This window comes from Amphiprion ocellaris, chromosome 14 (genome assembly GCF_022539595.1).
Source record: "Amphiprion ocellaris isolate individual 3 ecotype Okinawa chromosome 14, ASM2253959v1, whole genome shotgun sequence".
Classification (NCBI taxonomy): domain Eukaryota; kingdom Metazoa; phylum Chordata; class Actinopteri; family Pomacentridae; genus Amphiprion; species Amphiprion ocellaris.
In genome coordinates, this window is record NC_072779.1 from 7,455,287 (window position 1) to 7,473,221 (window position 17,935).

At 37.9% G+C, this 17,935-nt stretch overlaps 1 protein-coding gene and 1 long non-coding RNA gene across 2 annotated transcripts in view; one reads left to right on the top strand and one right to left on the bottom strand.

Moving 5' to 3' along the window:
• Positions 1–17,935, top strand: part of kctd16b (potassium channel tetramerization domain containing 16b) — a 90,784-nt gene that overhangs the window by 37,329 nt on the left and 35,520 nt on the right. The window lies entirely within an intron of this gene.
• On the bottom strand, positions 7,765–14,451 carry LOC129350504 (uncharacterized). The gene is made up of 2 exons (XR_008603928.1): positions 13,612–14,451; positions 7,765–9,045 (listed from the first exon to the last, which is right to left on the bottom strand). It is a non-coding gene; the product is annotated as an uncharacterized LOC129350504 (long non-coding RNA).

Sequence of the window (17,935 nt, forward strand, 5' to 3'; positions counted from 1 at the left end):
TTCTCTGTGAAAGTTAGAGGTGGCTGTTTTGACAGCAGATAAGGTGGAAGGTGGGTGTCTGAATGCTAATGCATGCCAAAGGAGTCAGCAGCTCCTTTCATCTACGGAGAGCCAGGATGAAGCACAGGAGGTGAGCTGAGGCATCTGCTACACACAAGGAAAGAACTTCAGGTGCTGTTGTTTATTTCTACACATTTCAACTGTTCTTTGACCCATTTATGTCTGCTTTTATGCTATATGTAATCTAAGCTTTTCCCACCGTTTTGTATGCCACAAGCATCCAAATGCAGGACGCTTTGTTTTCGAGTGCACATACAAGACAAGCTCATTTGTGCAAGCTGCTTTTTAACAAGCACTAATTATGCTTTATTGTTAAGTGAAATAGTGGTTGTGCGACACAAAAGAATGGCATCAGGACATGTTGTTGCTATAGAACCATGTGGAGGAGGTTGGGCTGGATGGATGGGTCACAAAGCTTTGCATTTCAACTGAGGAGGACGCTGTTTGTTGAGGGTTAAACTGTCAGTGTTGCTTCTTTTATACATGACTTTACCTTATTGTAACATTGATGATCATTAGAAAATTCCTTCACTTCTACCCAGACTCTGATCTGCTCCTAAACTGAATCGAATTGTTTTTCGTCTAAACTTAACCAAACCAAACTGAATTTCCCTCAGGATTAATAAAGTATCTATCTATCTTGCAATGTCACATAATAAAAGCACTGCTTATTTATTTACCAAAAGTGATTTTAACACTTTGTCTGTGACATACATGTTGCTGTGAGTGCACTCCTATCGACAGTATCAGAGGCAAGGGATGACCAATGTGGTGCTTCTGCCTAGAGGACTTGTTGGCATACATGGATCCATGTAGACACATTTAAATTTGTGAGCCAGTGTGCATTACACACAAAGATAATTATTCAGAACAGTCCCATTACTTTCTCTTTGTATTCTAGTCAGTTTTCCCATTTCCCTGCAATATTCGGAGAAAAGCAAGCCAATTACAAAGGAGCACTGTTCCAATTACATAAACACTGATATCTAGCTTGGCACTGGCAGCTGGTTGAATGGTGTTCTTGTTGTGCTTAGCTGTTGTTTCATTCCTCTCCTTGCTAATTGTATCCCCAGAAAACAGGAAATTAAGAAGGTCAAGTGCCTCCTAAAATAACCCTTAAGATTCTGTTCCCCTCATTGTTAAGTCATTGGCAAGAAGCAACGCGCATACATCAAGGCCAGGGCAAAGAGAAAGAACAAATAGAAGGTGAAAGAAACGATTAAAGGAATGAAGCTGGGGAGAAAACAGAAAACACGGATGAGCGACAGTGAGGCAAAACAAGGAACAGAAGGCAATAACAGAAAGACAGAGGGAGACACGACTGGACTGAAAGAGCAGCATCGAGTAGTCTCCCCCCCCCCCCAGCAAACCTGCGGGTGTGACATTTGAACATCTACCGTTATCACCGCAACCCCGCTTCCCCAGGTGCGCTGATAGCTTCTCGAGGGCACTATATTGGGGTCAAGGAGGATGTTGTAGCGGCAGTGGAGGCTGGATCTTTGACGATACCCCAGGTGTGCTGGAGTAGAGATGAGCCCAGGGCCTGGCACTTGGCAGGGCTGTGGAGAGGTAAGCAAGATGATGAATCAGGGGAGAAAAGATCACAGTGGCAGGTTTACTCCGTCTTATGCAGTCTCAGTCTTATTCAGTGTGTGTGTGTGGCCTCACTTGCACACACACATGCTGACAGAGCTTGTGCACGTCTCTTTTTGCAGTAAAACAACAATGTAATGAGCTTCATCTGGCCCACAAGCATCAATTTTTACACTGAAGCCTATGAGGAAAAGCTCATTCTATTTTGTAAATGTTCTCGTCATTGATTTGGGCCTTGACTGATTTCTGGTAAATGACATAAACCTATAGGCTGCACACCACACACACCGATGGAACTCCTGTTAGCCATGCATTTAAGTCCTAGAAACACAGTTAATTTGATTTAAATCTATTCTAATTGTGGAACGACAACAATGTAAGTAGAATTTTGGTTTGTTCTTGTATATTATAATTTTTTGGTATATTTTCCAAAGGAATATATGATGCTGGTGGATTTTACATCAACCTTTTCCACTTTAAACTATCTGTCTTTTTTTTAGAAACATGTCATCATGTGCAGCAAATTTACTGTGAAATGCAATGCAATTGTAAAAAGGCACCGTAGAGATTCATATAAACTAAATATGTGTTTACAATTAGTAAAAAAAAGTGCACCAGTAGCACCAAGATTAAAAATTGTTTGATGCAAGGACTGAACAATGACAAGACTTTGCATTTTAGTCAGAAATTACTATGCTGTAATGTTAGCAAAGAGATATTAGAGAGTTTAAATACTATTTCTCTTAGGTGGTTTGTGCACACAGTCTGGTGAGTTAAGTACACAGTAACTGAGAGGAAAGTAGCAGTGTGATAAGAAAATTAGAATGGCAATTCCCTTACTGCTTGAACTTGCGTCAAAAGCTTAATTCCCACAATTAGAGCCAATTTGCAGAATTTAAGACCCCACTGTGGCCTCACCTGTGGAGGTAAACAACATGAAAAACTAATTCACATGCATGGCAAGGCGGCAGATGAACCTCGCTGTTGGTGAAAATGTCATATACACTTACCCAAGCATCTGTTTGAAGAATGGCTTTCATCTTTCCACTGTGTTTTCTAATCAACAGTGGGAGCATATCTAAATGCAGATCCATCAAGTACGGCTCTATGATTGATGGAACTTATTTGGAGCAAAGAAAATAATATTTCTCTAAAGTGGAGAACAGCCTTCATTTAGCACTTCAGACAGGCCCCAAAACCCATAGATGCAAATCTTTTTTTAATATAAACTGACAAATATTCTCCGTTACAAATAATTTGTGCTGAAATCTGGTTGCTTTGCACTCAGACAGGTGTAAATTTGCAATGTGGGGAAGCACATTCCTAATCATGAAAAACTTGAACAACTTCCTCTGGAGTTTTCAATCACATCTCACGGACAACTGAGAAACCTCCATCTGTTGAAGATTATGACTGTTCTCGTGGATACATGATGCCATTTCCCTCAAATTGACTCCTACAGATGCCAAAGTGACGCTTTGCCAACATTTCTGTTGGTTAGTTTGTTTAAGGACGCCTGCAGTTAGAGTTTTAATTCTCACGGGTTTGACTTTTTTTTTTGTTTTTGCATAATGCAACTGCAAATTTTACATATTCACTCCTACCTGCTAAAGAAAAAAAATGACAGTTAACTTTTGAGTGATTTCCAACATTCAACAGGCATTTAGTCATTCAAGAACTTGTGTTTTGCTCAGGATTTATACTCCAGTTTGTCCAAACTTTGGGCTGAGTCCTGGGAAAATAAACGGATGAATGTGCATTAATACAACACACTAAGATGAAAAAATATATTTGCATTATATGCCACAAATTGATTAAATATTAATTTCTGCAGAGGTAGTTATTATACTCTACGCCATTACCTACGGAGCAAAAAAATATTGCAATCCCACCCCGTCTTATTACTGTGCTATTGTGCCAAGGCCAGTTTGTTTGAGTGGTGGCTGCAACTTGCTGCTGAAAAATGGGATGACCACTAGTATCAGTTAATGCCTCCGTGGGTGAAGAACATTTGCGGACGTCAGTATCTGAGGATTGAATAGCCATTTGCAGCAACACTAATAAACCATAATCATCATAAAAGAGTGCTCGTGCATGACCGAAAGAAAGAGTGTACTTTATCAGCTCCTGGAGTGAACACAGAGCCGAGTGAACTGAACCACGGAAGCGACAGCTGGGCGAAGCACATGAATACGCAGCACATCTAAATGGAAAATACCTTGAGCAAGCAAGCACGCTAGCAGCAACTGTATCTCCACAAACAAAATATCTACGCTCTGCCTCCAAGACACTTTCTTTTTAAATGGACAAATTGAATGCTGCGTTAAAGTCTGTGTGGGGAGCTCCTTTTGCCACTAAAGTGAACCCAACATCATTTGCATTTCTAATAAGTGCTCTTTTACAGGCACTCTCCTGTAAGAGCACAGGCTTAGGCAATAAAAGAATATAATATAAACAAAACATACATCACCTGCTCCTATTATAAAAGTCACGTATAATGAGTTATTAAGTCACTGGGGGGGAAAAGGTGATTTTTTTTTCCAATTAATAATTATTTATTTCTATCCTTTTTTAAAAAAAAAGATAAAATCAGTGCACAGAGTATAATCTTGAGTCAGCTTGCTGCTTAACGTGACTGAATTACAGCCTCCTTCACATTGCCCTGGGGAAAAACTCCTCGCAAAGAAAACAGCATGAGTCATACACAACAGTAGACAACATATTGTAACGCTATGCTGAGTGGTAAACAATATTCTAAGATTTAAGTTTAGCTGCCAACTAAGCTTATTTCGCATGATCATTCCAAACTGCTTCATGAAATTTCGGCAGATTTCACATTGAATTGTTAGAGATGTTCTGCTTTTAATCTTATTTACTTATATGGGTCTTGGCAACTACGAGAGATTAACATAATGAGTGATCTGCATCGACTGTACAATTTAAAGCATAAGACCTTACAGAGCATCACATTCAAACACATTTTGTTGGAATTTATCTGTGACAGTGTGGTTGGTTATTTGTTAGTCTGACCTTTCAAGGCCCTTCTTTCTCTGCGAAGCCCTTTGCACATGACTGTAATAGCAAAAAGGAGGTTATTTTTTGCAGAAACTGAGAACTTCCATTCACTTGTTCTTTAAGTTCAAATGTTAACTGACTTCTTTAACCTTCAAATGTTTATCTTGGATCGATTTGACATTAATTTTACTTGTAATTCTGAAACTATTTGTTTTAATACTCAGTTCTGGCATCAGAATGTCAAATAACAAATCATCACCAACTTCATTGTTTTTAGTTTATTGGCCCATATTTTCGCTTTTCTGTTTAACTTTCACCTCTCTCATCTACACCGTTTACAGAGCTACCAGCTCCAAACATGCAAATGTTCACAATTAATTGGCAAAACTACTGTTAAAAGTGTTGTGTTTTTTTCTGCTGCCCCCAAGTGGACAAAACAATCTGTTAATGCAAGATTCAAAATGTATCATTGTTGTGATGGCATACATTGTGCTGAAGGGTTTCTGAAAAATGTGCTTTCAGCAGAACTACACTGGAATTACTTTTGCAAGATAGACTGCAAAACTTTATAAACTAAAGGTCAAACAAGCTCTTTTAGCATCTCATTTATAGCTTACCTATAATTTTACACTCAAGATTGGTGCCTTACAGATAATGTAATTTTAAAAAATGAATTGCATGTAGAAGTGCAATCATCTTTGCTAATGGCAGTGAAAACTGTCCTGGGATAAGCTCAAGTAGAAAAACACAACCATCAAACATGCAAACAGTGGCAGTATATCAAACATTCCCATATTTTATCACATCACTTGCACAAATTCTTTTTTCACTTCATTTCTCATTTCTTACAGCCCATCCAACCAGGAAGGAAGGAAGTCTTGACCTTCTCTACCTGTAATAAATCAAATGTGCATATCCTACTGTAGAGTGCTACCTCAAACATTTTATCCATTTTAATGAGGAGCTTATAATGGCCTGCATTGGAGAAAAAAAATTCTTTGTCTTTTTTAAACTATATTCACTTTGTTAAAAAATAAAACAATTTGTCCCTGAGAAGAAGAGAGTTGATTGTTTTCCAACTTTGTAAAGCAGCAATATGCCAGGGAGAGGGAAGGGAATTGTCCTGCTGCAGTTTGTCTATTTCTGTCACCATGCATAATTTAAAACACTGGGCTATTTTGGGGGCATTGTGCAGGCTGGCAAGAGTGCGGGCAGAGTGTGAGCCAAGTGAATCTGAGTAGAAGACTAATGATGGTAATGGCTGCAATTATATATATGGCCATGTTCTCATTTGGCTCGCAAAGTCACTCCCTTCTCCATCTCCCTGCCTGCCCGTGTCCTTTATCTTTTAGCTCACTTTGAAAGACAGCCACCATACCGCGGCTTCTGCCTGCTTTTTTTCTATTCCCTCTTTCCCTACATCTCTCTCCCTCTGACAGGTGATGAGTAAGGGCTCCACGTTATCTCACTCCTGCTAACCTATCTGTAGCCACACCGATATCGCCGGAGCAATGGCAAAAATCCCGCTTGACACCGATCAGATGGAGCTGCGGTCGTCAACCATCACCTGGATCCCCGTTTGACATCTTAAGCGCGCTTGTGCCAAAGTAAAACCTCTTTATGAGATGAAAATATTTTAAAATAACAGCCATTTTATGAAAGGTTCCGCAATGTCATAGGAACAGATCTCTAAAGCTACTTTTTTACCAGGATTTGAGTGGAGAAATAGAAATGCATTGTAAACATTAATGGTTCCCTGTTGAGTCATTCATTGCTTTTCTGCATATTATTCAAAATAGAATTGGGCACCAGACAGGGGAATAAAAGCAACCTGACGCTTCAAAAATTCACTTTCATAGACAAATTAGCGGGATAGCCATGGATAGCTAACCACCTACGCCACAAAAAAAGCATAAGATAGAAGGCAAGCACACGAAATGATTCATTTTCATCGTTTAAATCTGGTTATGTACAACCAAAACAATATTCAAAATATAAATGTATCTAACATAAACGTCCATTTCATCCACAGAAGCCAAATTATATGTCAGAGGCCAAATATCAGGAGGAAAGCAAATTCAAATTCAGTGTTCTGATAAGAAAAAATACATGCTCCTTAATTAACAAAGAAAGAAAAGGATTTAAGATAATATCAATCCAACTGTGTGTATTGGGAACTGTGCTCAGGGGAGGTGAACAGTGTGTAGTCCAATGTTCCCTCTAATTTTTCCTGAGTCTGAGCAAACACACAAACTCCCTGAGCGTCCCTTGGACCACTGTGAGCAACATCAGACGTGTGCACTGTGGTCACACCAGCATCACATCCATTCAAGTTACATGGTTCATTAAAAGAATCAAATTACAGCATTTACATTTCTGTTAAAACACTTTGTCAACAGGAGCCAGTTGAAGGCTGCAGTGATTTTAGTGACACTACAATGTATAAGAGTGAAGTTATTGAATATTTGTCTCTCTTTACTGTTGCAGTGGTTTTGCAAATTGCAGACGGATCCTGTTCACTCCATAGACACCAATGTTATTCCTGTAGCTTGAAAGACAGCTACTTTTGATAAAACTGGGCTTGTAGCACATTGTCTGCCTTGCAACAATGGGAAAGAGGCACCGTTTATGTTTTGACAACCTATATCTAATGAGTTATTGATGCTGGAAGTCCGAATCTGTGAATATCTTTCCAACTTTACTGAACTTGGGGCCACTACCACCCAAGGAGTGATATATTTAATTTTGAAAAAAGCATTTAGCCATACTTAAAGCTTTAAGTGCTTTATTAACACAGAACTAAAAATTTTGTATTGTTTTATTATCACAGGTTCTGTCTGAAAAGAGGTGGCATCATTTTAAACAGTGAAATCAAACTAACAAAATGTAATGACCAACCAGTGAGCAATACTGGATTCTGCAAAAACATAAACAACTTTTTAAAAAAAATCTAAATCTTATCTTAACACAGTTAATGTATTAACTTATTTTTGTGTGGATGCATGTATTTATTGATTTATTTAGTGCTGTTAACATATCAGAGTTCTGAGTGAGTTTTTCTTAAGATAGGCAAAGGCCATTTATTGATTACATATAGGCTGTTAAATGTTTATTAAAAACTAAAAAGCATTTAAAAAAAAAACAACTTAGGCATTTATTGAGTCACTAAAATACTGTAGAGTACAGACCACATCAGCATGATTATAAGCATCCTCTGGTAAATTAACAACCAGATACTGATGTCTCTCACCATATGGACTTCAGGAGATGACTGGGGGATGATAAACTGTGACCTACTGGTTGGATTCTCTCTGTTCTCATGTTTCTTACATGTTTGTCCCCTGACAGCTGGGTCCTAATGTTTTTTGAGCAACACACCATACTATGACGTTTTTACAATGAGGGTTCTACTATGGAACCAGTTTGACATGTTCAGGTGTTCTTTGTGTGAAAACTCAGAGATTTCAGGTATCAGAAGGTGGTTTTCAACTTTCTTTGTTAACTTTCTGCTTCAACTTTAAACTAAATTTCCTTCACTAACCCAGCCCTCTGGACTTCCAGTAAGCTGTGTTCCTATTGGCTGTCCAGGTGGCTGCTTGGTGTTATCAGGAACACCTGAGCAGCTTGGTGTTATCAGGAACACCTGAGCAGCTCAGTGTCTTCCTGCTTTATGTGGCTGCAAACATTTCCTCTGTTTCTCTTCACCAGTGAACCGGGTTTGGTTCCATTCCTTTAGTTTGTTCTTTAGGCGTTGGCTTGCAGCTTCCAGCAGTAAAATCGTCTTTAATGTGTTTCTTGGTGTGTTTTAGGGCTTTGTACTGGATAGTTGTCTTGGTAAATGTGGTTCTTTAGCCACAGTTAGTACATGGTGCTAATGTGTCCAGTGATTAGTGGATTTGGTACAGCTGAGTTGTGTCTTTATCTTGGCTGTAGTGAGTCTTTAGAGGTTTTTGGTCAGACACATTCTGTATTCTTGTTTGAGAACCGATGTTGGTTGTCCAGAAGGTAAGAGTTCCTGTCCTGATTCTCTGTTCTCAGAGGTTCTCTGGTAGGCTGCAGGAGACTTTAGCATTTGGGTTGTGCTAGTTTGGTTTTTGTATGGTTTCATTTGGATGACTATCTTGAGGCCCCTCCATGTGGTTTAGTGAGGTTTTCTGGAACAGTTCTACAAAGCAGCCTGCAGCAGAAGAGACTTTGAGAGTTTTTAGGAAGTTCTGGAGACCAGACTTTAGAGCAGCAGAAACATTTGTCAGCAGTTTGAGCAGGAGAAGGTGATCTTCAGAGTAGAAATGAGGAGAAGGAAACCTTCTTGACCCGTGTGGTGAGGTCCTGTAGCAAGAGTTTGAGCAGGTTGTGAAGAGTCTGTAGTTCTTTGGTCTGAAAGCACAAGAAGAGTCGACTCATTAAAGGAGAAAACAGGAGATATTGTTGGTTTTTCTGTCACTCTGCAGTTTCCTTAGACTGAATATCAAGTTTATATTTTAAATGATTTACCATGTGAGCCCAAGAAGACTTCAATAAACTCCCTCCATCCCCTGGACACAACATATTTTATTACCATGTTAAATGTTTTTTTTTTTTTAAATATGTTTTTGAGTTTTAATCATACTTTTAGTGTAGTTTTTTGTCTTTGCTTGTTTAGTTTTGTCATCTGTGTAAAAGGTGCTAAACAAATAAAGTTGAATTGATAAAGTGAATAATTGACTAACTCATGATTGTGACAACAGAAGTATTTTCATTGTGATTTAAGGGTTTATTTCATTTTTAAGGTTGGGGTTAAAATCTTGACAAAAAAGATTAAAGAAATAAATTGCATTTAAAAAAGCAATTAAATCAAAGGAAAAAACATTTCATACAATAAAACTTTTAACAAGAAAATTAAACATTAAATACAATTAAATTATATTAAGGAGACAAAATATTTAATTAGATAATTAAATGGAAGATACAAAACATGTAATTATGAAATTAAACACATATTTTTAAGCAAAAATATTAAACATTTAAAAAATACAATTAAACGAGAAGAATATTAAACATTTTTAAAAAATACAAAACATTTAATTAGATTATTAAACCTTTAAAAAGACAAAACATTTAATTAAAATATTAAATGTTTAATTTGAAAATTAAATCTTAAAGACAATAAAACTTTAAATAGGAATTAAATAGAAAATACAATGAAGCGTTTAAAAAGAAAATGAAACATTAAAAGGTGGTAAAACATTTAAAAAGAAAAACCTTAACAAAGATTTAATCAAAAAATTAAACATTGGGACAGAAAAAGGAATTTTTCAAACAAGCCAATAAAACATTTGAAAAAACAACAGTTAAACATTAAAAAGACAAAACATTTCAAAATCAAATCAGACATTAGAAAAGAATAAAAGGTGAGAAAAGAGCAAAAGTAAACATTTAAGAAGAATCAAACTAAAGACAAAACATTTGAAAAGACACCAGTTAAACTTTAGAAGATCAAATTAAACAGAAGAGACAATAAAACGATCAAAAAGAGCAAGAACAGATAAAGGTCAAAGTGTTTTCTAGTCTGAAATGAAAACATCAAGTCGTTTCTTCAAACATTTCCTCTTTCTATGTTCTTGGTTTGATTGTGGACAGATTTACTAAGAACTCATTTAAGAAAACTGCTTTCCAGATAAAGTCTACTAGTAGTTGAAGGCATTGATCAAACTAATGTTACCTTCTGATCTCCACAAACTTTATTCAGTGAAGAGAATCAAAGTTTGTAAAGGATTTCCTAAAAACCCACAGGTGAAGGTCTGAGAAGAACTCAGATGGATGGTCTAAATGTGAAATCAAGACTCATGGTCACAAGTTTAAAGGCTTCTGTTAACCAGAAAGTTCAAACTAACAGAGAAGTACTGAGAAACTTTTAAAACTTCAGTCCTCAGAGTGTCTGAAGGTTCAAACTAACAGAGAAGTATTGAGAAACTTTTAAAATTTCAGTCCTTGGACTGTCTGAAGGTTCGAACTAACAGAGAACTACTCAGGAACTTAGAGGATTTCAGTCCTCAGACTGTCTGAAGGTTCAAACTAACAGAGAACTACTCAGGAACTTCGAAGATTTCAGTCCTTGGACTGTCTGAAGGTTCAAACTAACAGAGAACTACTGTGGGACTTAGAAAATTTCAGTCCTCAGACTGTCTGAAGGTTCAATCTAACAGAGAACTACTGTGGGACTTAGAAAATTTCAGCCCTCAGACTGTGTGAAAGCTCAGGTCCTGAGGACTCGGGAGGTGTGGAGGCTTTGGAAAGTCTTGGAACTGAGGGTTCAACCCTCCAGCACGAAGGCTGAAGTCCAACCTCCTGAGAAAAACGGTCGAGTCGAGACTCGAGTTAAAAAAAATCTCGAAAACGACAAAAAATAGATGATAAATGCGCAAAAAAAAGAAGAATTAGTATCTGAGCGAGTAGCTCAGGGGGATAAGAAGAGGACTACCAAGTGGTAGGTCGCAGGTTCAAGACCCGCCACCGGCCTTTTTCTTTCTTTGTCTTTGTCAGGATTTTCAAAAACTTTAAGAAGTGTCTGGTCTTGAACCAGCGACCTGCAGCTCCACAGGCAAATCCTTAACTCACTGAGCTACAGATCAGATAAAAAGAAATAAATTCGTCGTCCCTTTGGCATCGTAGTTCCTGAAGTGACCACATGGGCGGAGCCAAGGCGGAGTCTGGGTGGAGTCAGGGCGGAGAGTAGGCGGGGAGGTGGGTGGCGGCCTCCCCCCTCTACTCCCCCACCTCCCCCCACTGCCCACCACACCTTCCCCCGCCCGACGAGTTTTTCGAGTCTCCACGAGTTCTTCGAGTCTCCACGGGTTTTCCCGAGTTTCTGGAGTTTCCACCAGGTCTGAGGCAGAACAAGTTGTCATGAAGAGGTGTTGAAGTCGGCCAGGATGGACTGACTTTTTACAGCGACTAGAAGGAAGACCACTAGAAGAGCAGGTCTTTAACCACCATCCATAAAATCCATGGAGTCGCTCCAGAGAAATGAAGGGAGGTCAACTTTTATCAGCCTCCATCCAGATGTTCAACTTCATATCTTTACTTTGACATTTTTAGCACCACAAACCTTTAGTATCACACTTTATTATCATTTATTAGGACTTTAATGGAATCCATCAGCAGATTTAGTTTTTGTTGAGAAGCTTTATTCTTGTCGTCGTGGGACTGCAGTATTTAAAACTGTTCCTTCTATTTGACCTCATGTTTATTAGTTTTAGTGGAGAAAGTTATTTTAATTGTCGATTAATCCCTTAAAAACCAAATAATAAATTGGGTTAGTCAAGAGCTTTAAATTTCTTACTTTGTCATATTTTAAGCATGACAAAAAAATATAAAAATAAAGCGTCTTGAGACAATTTGACCTGTAATTGGCATTATATAAATAAAATTGAATTAAAATTGTATGTATCTTGTAATGTTGGAGTAATTCAGCCATATATGTTAGAAAACACATTTTCTTTGTCCATTAATCTGTCGTTTTCTCCAGTAATTCATTTCTTGTTTTGGTTTATAAAACGTCAGACCCAAATATATTCAGTTTACTGTCATAAAAACCAAAATGATTTACATTCATGATGCAGGAATCAGGCAGTTTTTCACTTTTTATCTTAGTTTAGTCAGAAAGATAGTTGATAATGTGTGAATTGTTGCAGGTTGTGAGCCGTAGAAGGTTTTAATCTTTGGGGCAGAGTGTCAAAAAACATTTAGAAACCAACATCAACAAAGCACTCAACAAAGATTTGAACATCATTAAAGGGAAATCCAACTTTTGCATGACAATGTCTAATTAAAGGACATTAATTTCCAATGTAAATGTGTGATATTCATCCTCTGGATCTTTCTCTTCACATCGTCTTCCACCTGGACTGGTTTGGTCGGGAGCATGTGCAACAAACATTTGAAAAACTGCACTTTAACATCAATGAATGACACTGAAGTTTAAACTCTACATAAATGAGACTGAGTCTGGATGTGCTGCTCTGTCATTAACTCCTAAGTTTAGGGAAAGTTCAAACAAAAGAGGACAATTCAGAGAAGACTTGAGAATGAGCTTATTTTGAACAAACATCTCAGACTTTCTGAGCTTCAGCACCTCTAGCAAGATATTTTAACAACAAGCAACTCAAGAGATCCAGAAGTTGGAGAGAGTTAGCTTTAGCTGAGCCAAAGAACATGTGGGACGCTAACCTAGCAAACAATTCAGACTTTTCTCTGTGAATTCTGAGAAATAATTTACTATTTAATGACAGAGCTACACATCTTAACTCAGTCTCATTAAAACAGACTCTAATTCAGTGTCATCCATCCATATTAAAGTGCAGTTACCCAAAATGTTTGTTGCATGAGCTCCAACAAAACCTGTCCAGGTAGAAGGCCACTTTGACAAACAGGAAGTGGAAGATTCCAAGCAGATTTATAGAAGGGGGAACTGGACTGTACTAAGTGTGGTCGAGTATAGAGGGGTGTTTTGTGGGTTTTTAAGGCTGATAATGATTATTAGTGAGACATTTGGAATAGATATTCATTTGCAGTAAATGAAAGTATTTAAAATCTTGGAGCTAAACTTAGAAGAACACAAACTCTAACAGAAAACTTTGTTGATACGTTTTTGTTCTGTTTACAGATGTTAAGTTAAAGGAGTTTTATTCGTTACGTATAACCAATCAAATCACTCCAGAAGACAGAGCGACCACAGGTAGATAAAGGTTCAGAGCCAAAGTAGCACCATTTTTAAATGTATTTATTACCATAAATCAGTAAAAAATAAAATACTGATAATCAGTAAATCAATCAGCCCACAATTACTACAATTCTACAATGTATGTCTCTTTGCTTTGACTTGTTATTTGTACAATATACGATGTATATGATTGTGTTTTTTCATACCAAAGGCTATACTATGATGTTTTCTAAGAGACATACGATGCTACTCTGGTTGTTCTGGCTCTGGGCCGATGCACTCCTCCTCTGTTGTTTTCTGGATTGTACTCAGCTGCATGCCTTCGTCCACCCGTCCTCCGTTGACTCGTCCCGCCTGCCGTCTCTGGAGCTGAAGCTGGATTGGAACAGACCAACGTACAGTCCAATCACGATGCCAGCTGCCTCTCAAAAGGCTCCTTCATCTGGCAGGTGGCAGCACTTCTTCTGAGGGGAAGCTGAGCTGGCCCGGCAGAACTTTGCAGATGTGTTCCAGTGGTTGGTGGATCTGTGGGGAGATAGAGAGGGACCTTTGAATTGTTCAGACAGGAAAACAGGGAACCCATTGGTAGTTTTAGTTTAGGATGCTACTGCGGTGTGTTTTTGGGTTTTAAGAGGTGAACAGGAAGAGGTTTTTTTTTCGTATTGATTATCTTTTACTTTGTTCCTGGTTGGAATGCCCATCAATGTCAACATGAAGTTCACTTTTAGTTCTGTTTATTTATTTTTATTTTACTAACACCCATTTGTTTTTAACCCCCTCACATGTTGTGTTGTTGTAAACTTACTCTTTCAAATAAATTCTCCTCTAACCCTCTGGAAACCAGCATTTGGACTGTTTTTGTGTTGCTCCTCACCTACTGACAGCTGTGGACTAAAGGCTATACTGTGATGTTTTTAGAGCGACATGCTATACTATGATGTTTGTTGGGCGACACCCTATACTATAGGTTTTTTAATTGACATATTACTGTGACTTTTTTTTTAGCAACATATAAGAATTCGAACAGTTTTAAAAGTTACTATACTGCGCTACTGCGCAGCTTAGAGGGAACAGTGGTGTAGTCCAGAGTGATATCAGTTCAGTTCAGTTCAGTGCACTTTAGTTCAGTTTTTAAGGAGCCAAGAAGTTTATAAAGGAGAGTGCGCACTAAACTGAGGCAAGAGAATAGCAGAAGCCTTGAGATTTGTTTAAAAAAAAGAAAAAAAAGAGACTTAACTTGACTGGAATCCCACAAAGGCACGGACATTCCCCACTGTTCACGCAGGCGAAAGAGAAAGCTGAATTAAGTTATATCCAACCCTGCTCCCAGGATCAGCACAGCATCAGGAGTTCCTCACTGCTCAAGAGATTTCTGCAAGTCGAACCAGTTCTTAGATCCAAAGACACAGCTTTTTTTTCTTTAAAACATGACAATTTTAAACAAAGATGAGCACAGATATCCTCCTCTTTCATCTCTCACTCTGCATTTTGTTCTCTGGAAGGATTACAGGCTCACGTGTGTCTTTGATTTATCTCCCCACTTTCCTGTCCACTTAAAAACAACTATTCTGTGCGCTTTCTTTTCCTTTTCTGCTACAACACATCTGTAGATAGTGTGATACCATTAGCAGGACCGTGTTTTGTGTCACTCATCCATATGAGCTCATATGTTCATACACGAGACAAACATAAAAAAGCGGATGCCTCATGGAAAAACTCCTTTTTGATAATGTAGGACAAGGACTCCAAAGAGTTTTAATCAGGAAGTAGGGCTGGGAAAAACAACTTTAATTTCATTTTTTAGGTAACACCTTACATTTACCTTGAATCTACCTTAAGAGAATTAAGTTCTTGTGTTATAAATTGAGTAAAGTTATGCATATTGTGTTGAATTTTCTGTAACAGTTTACTTCTGTTAACTGAGGTCCTTTCATTATGGAAACACCTGCACCTTCAATCAATAGTGCTTCCTTAAACTGAGCTTTCTCCCTCTTTCTTTTTTCCGTCTTCTTCTCCTACATTTAGTGCAGTAATCATTCATGTGTAGCTTAAATATTTTAAATTGTTCCATACATTCCTATACACCTCTGCACTCGGTGCTGCATTAGAACACTGCCTATGCTCCACACATCAGCCTACTTTCATCAGTATGCAGTGCAAACCATAAAACTTTCATGTTTGGCCTTCTTATGCGTTTCAGCATTCAGGGTTTTCTCTAGAGGAGCAGGTTAGCTGAACACTGAAGCTAACAGCCCAGGTGTTTAAATGCTCTGGAGGGAGCAAATTCTCTGAAATGTATTCATACTTTTCTCTCCCCTTCAGTAGACATCACAGGCTGGTCAGGTTGACATGATTTATAGAGTTCCCTCTGAATAAATAATCCATTGCAGTACTGGGGGGGAATCAGGAGCAGGTGATGCATAGGTTTACCAGAGTGATGGAGAGGAGTAGAAATGGGACAGTGTGTAAGATGGAATGAAAAGATAGATGCCGGAATGAAAGTTAGACTAAGGAGAGAAGAGGGAGGCTCTGTAAGGTTGTTTGTTCACTTTTGAAAAGCAGTTTGTCTTTCGGGTTCTTACTTATGCATTAAATTTCAGTGTAATTGGATTGCTTTCAGTGGCTCTTGGATTGCTTTTCCTTCACAACCCATAAAATATTGCGTTTAAACCAACAATTGTTAGTGAAACAGCTTCAGTAGCTGTCTGGATAGCTTTTCGATGTTACTGCACACTGTTACATTCAAATATATCTAATGCCAGGCTGCTGGACATTGTTTAACTTCTATATACAGCTGCATTGGTCTTACTTACACACAAAAAAATAACTTTCTACAAAAAAGAAATCAATGTTTTAATTGTAGTAACTTTTAAAATACTTCAGGCAAGTATATGGCTGTATTCACATCTGGATCAGAAATAGTTGTGCAAAAGGAATCTTGCTCGGTGAAGGTTAAAGTTACACAACAGTGACACACAACCTGCAAAAAGCAGGATCAAACAGAGTATACAAGGTCTCTGTCACCATTGACAGACACAATTGTTTGGGCTTCGTGCATCAAATATGCATGTTACAAAGATGTTTGCAAATGATGCTAGTAGAAGCTCCAGCAGGAATATAGTGTGATACGAGTGAGAGCGCTGGAGGCCACCCACCGTTGTTGATGCTAAGTATCGAATGAAAATGTAGTCATTATAAAAGATAAAGTGGAAGGCTGCCACCTGCACTGTTCATTTTTCTCTGAAGCGAGCTCTTTGGACATGTCTTTGATGTCAGATTGAGCCCTTGAACTCCATTTGCATTGCAAATAAATGCAACACAAGGAAGGAAGCGTGCAACATAGAATAGTGTGCAGTGTTTGCTGTATAGGTTCATGCAAATCATTTCCTCAGTAAGCAATACATTAGTCAGTCTTCAGTCAATAGTGCTTGAGCATGCAGTATGATAAACTGTTAGCATGAGTACTGAACATTTTATAAGCCCTTGGTGCCAATCATCTTTGTCTTTTAAACATTGTTTTAAAGACCTGACATTTCCTACAAAAAAGGGAAATGTCCGGAAAGGTGTATCTGTTCCCCTGACAAAATGGACAACTTCACATCCCACACGGAGGTTGTTGGAGTTGTTACAGGCAATGTCACAGATTAATTATTCATTGTTCAGTTTAAATGTATTACACAACCTTCTGTGCCCTGAAAGTGGTAGTTCATGACATTATTTTAAAAGCCTTTTTTTCTTGAAGTCAGTTGGATGTGTGTGGAAATGCAAAAAAATAAATAAATAAATAAAACATTAAAAAAGAGAGAGAGGAAATGCAAGCAATCATAAAGTTCAAGGTGAATGTTAGTGAGGGTAATAATAGTATATTTTCTTTTATGTAAAATGTACAATATGTAAAAGCTTTGACACAAGACTATTCATGATATTTTTAGGGCATTTTCCAAGAAAATATTTGAACCTAACTATTTATAACCACTATCAAAATGTGAATTGATTATTTACTGTATGTTTTATTGATACTAGCTCACTACATACATAGATCTTCCATTAAATATCAGTTGCATGTGCGATAGAACTTTTTCTACGTTAAACAATCTGTTATTTGAATCATCTCCAGTCTGTTATAATTTTGTCATCCTTGTGTTCCAGCTGAATTTATCTCACTATTATTAGCAATCCATCACTTTTATATGTCTGTATGTGGTCACTTTGAGAAAATATTTGTTTTTCGTGGCTGAAAATGCATCTCTGTGGATCTGGCAGTTTAATTTAAAACCCCCGATCCTTCACCTCATCAGCAACTGTGTTTGCCTTTTTCAAACAATGCACAAAAATTATGTAAAGGCTTGTTGTTTAATGTGATGGGCCATCCTTTCCCAAAGAGCCTTGCGAGGGCCTTAAAAATCTGTCACGCTCAACAAACAAAATTGTTCAATGTTTGCTGCCATCTTCAGGGAGCCCAATCGGAGTGTTTGGGGTGTGTTATAGTCTCTCATTACAGTGATGGAAGACTGGATCAATCCCTCTGTCTCTGAGATCATTATCTAGTCATTCTGATTCTGGTGC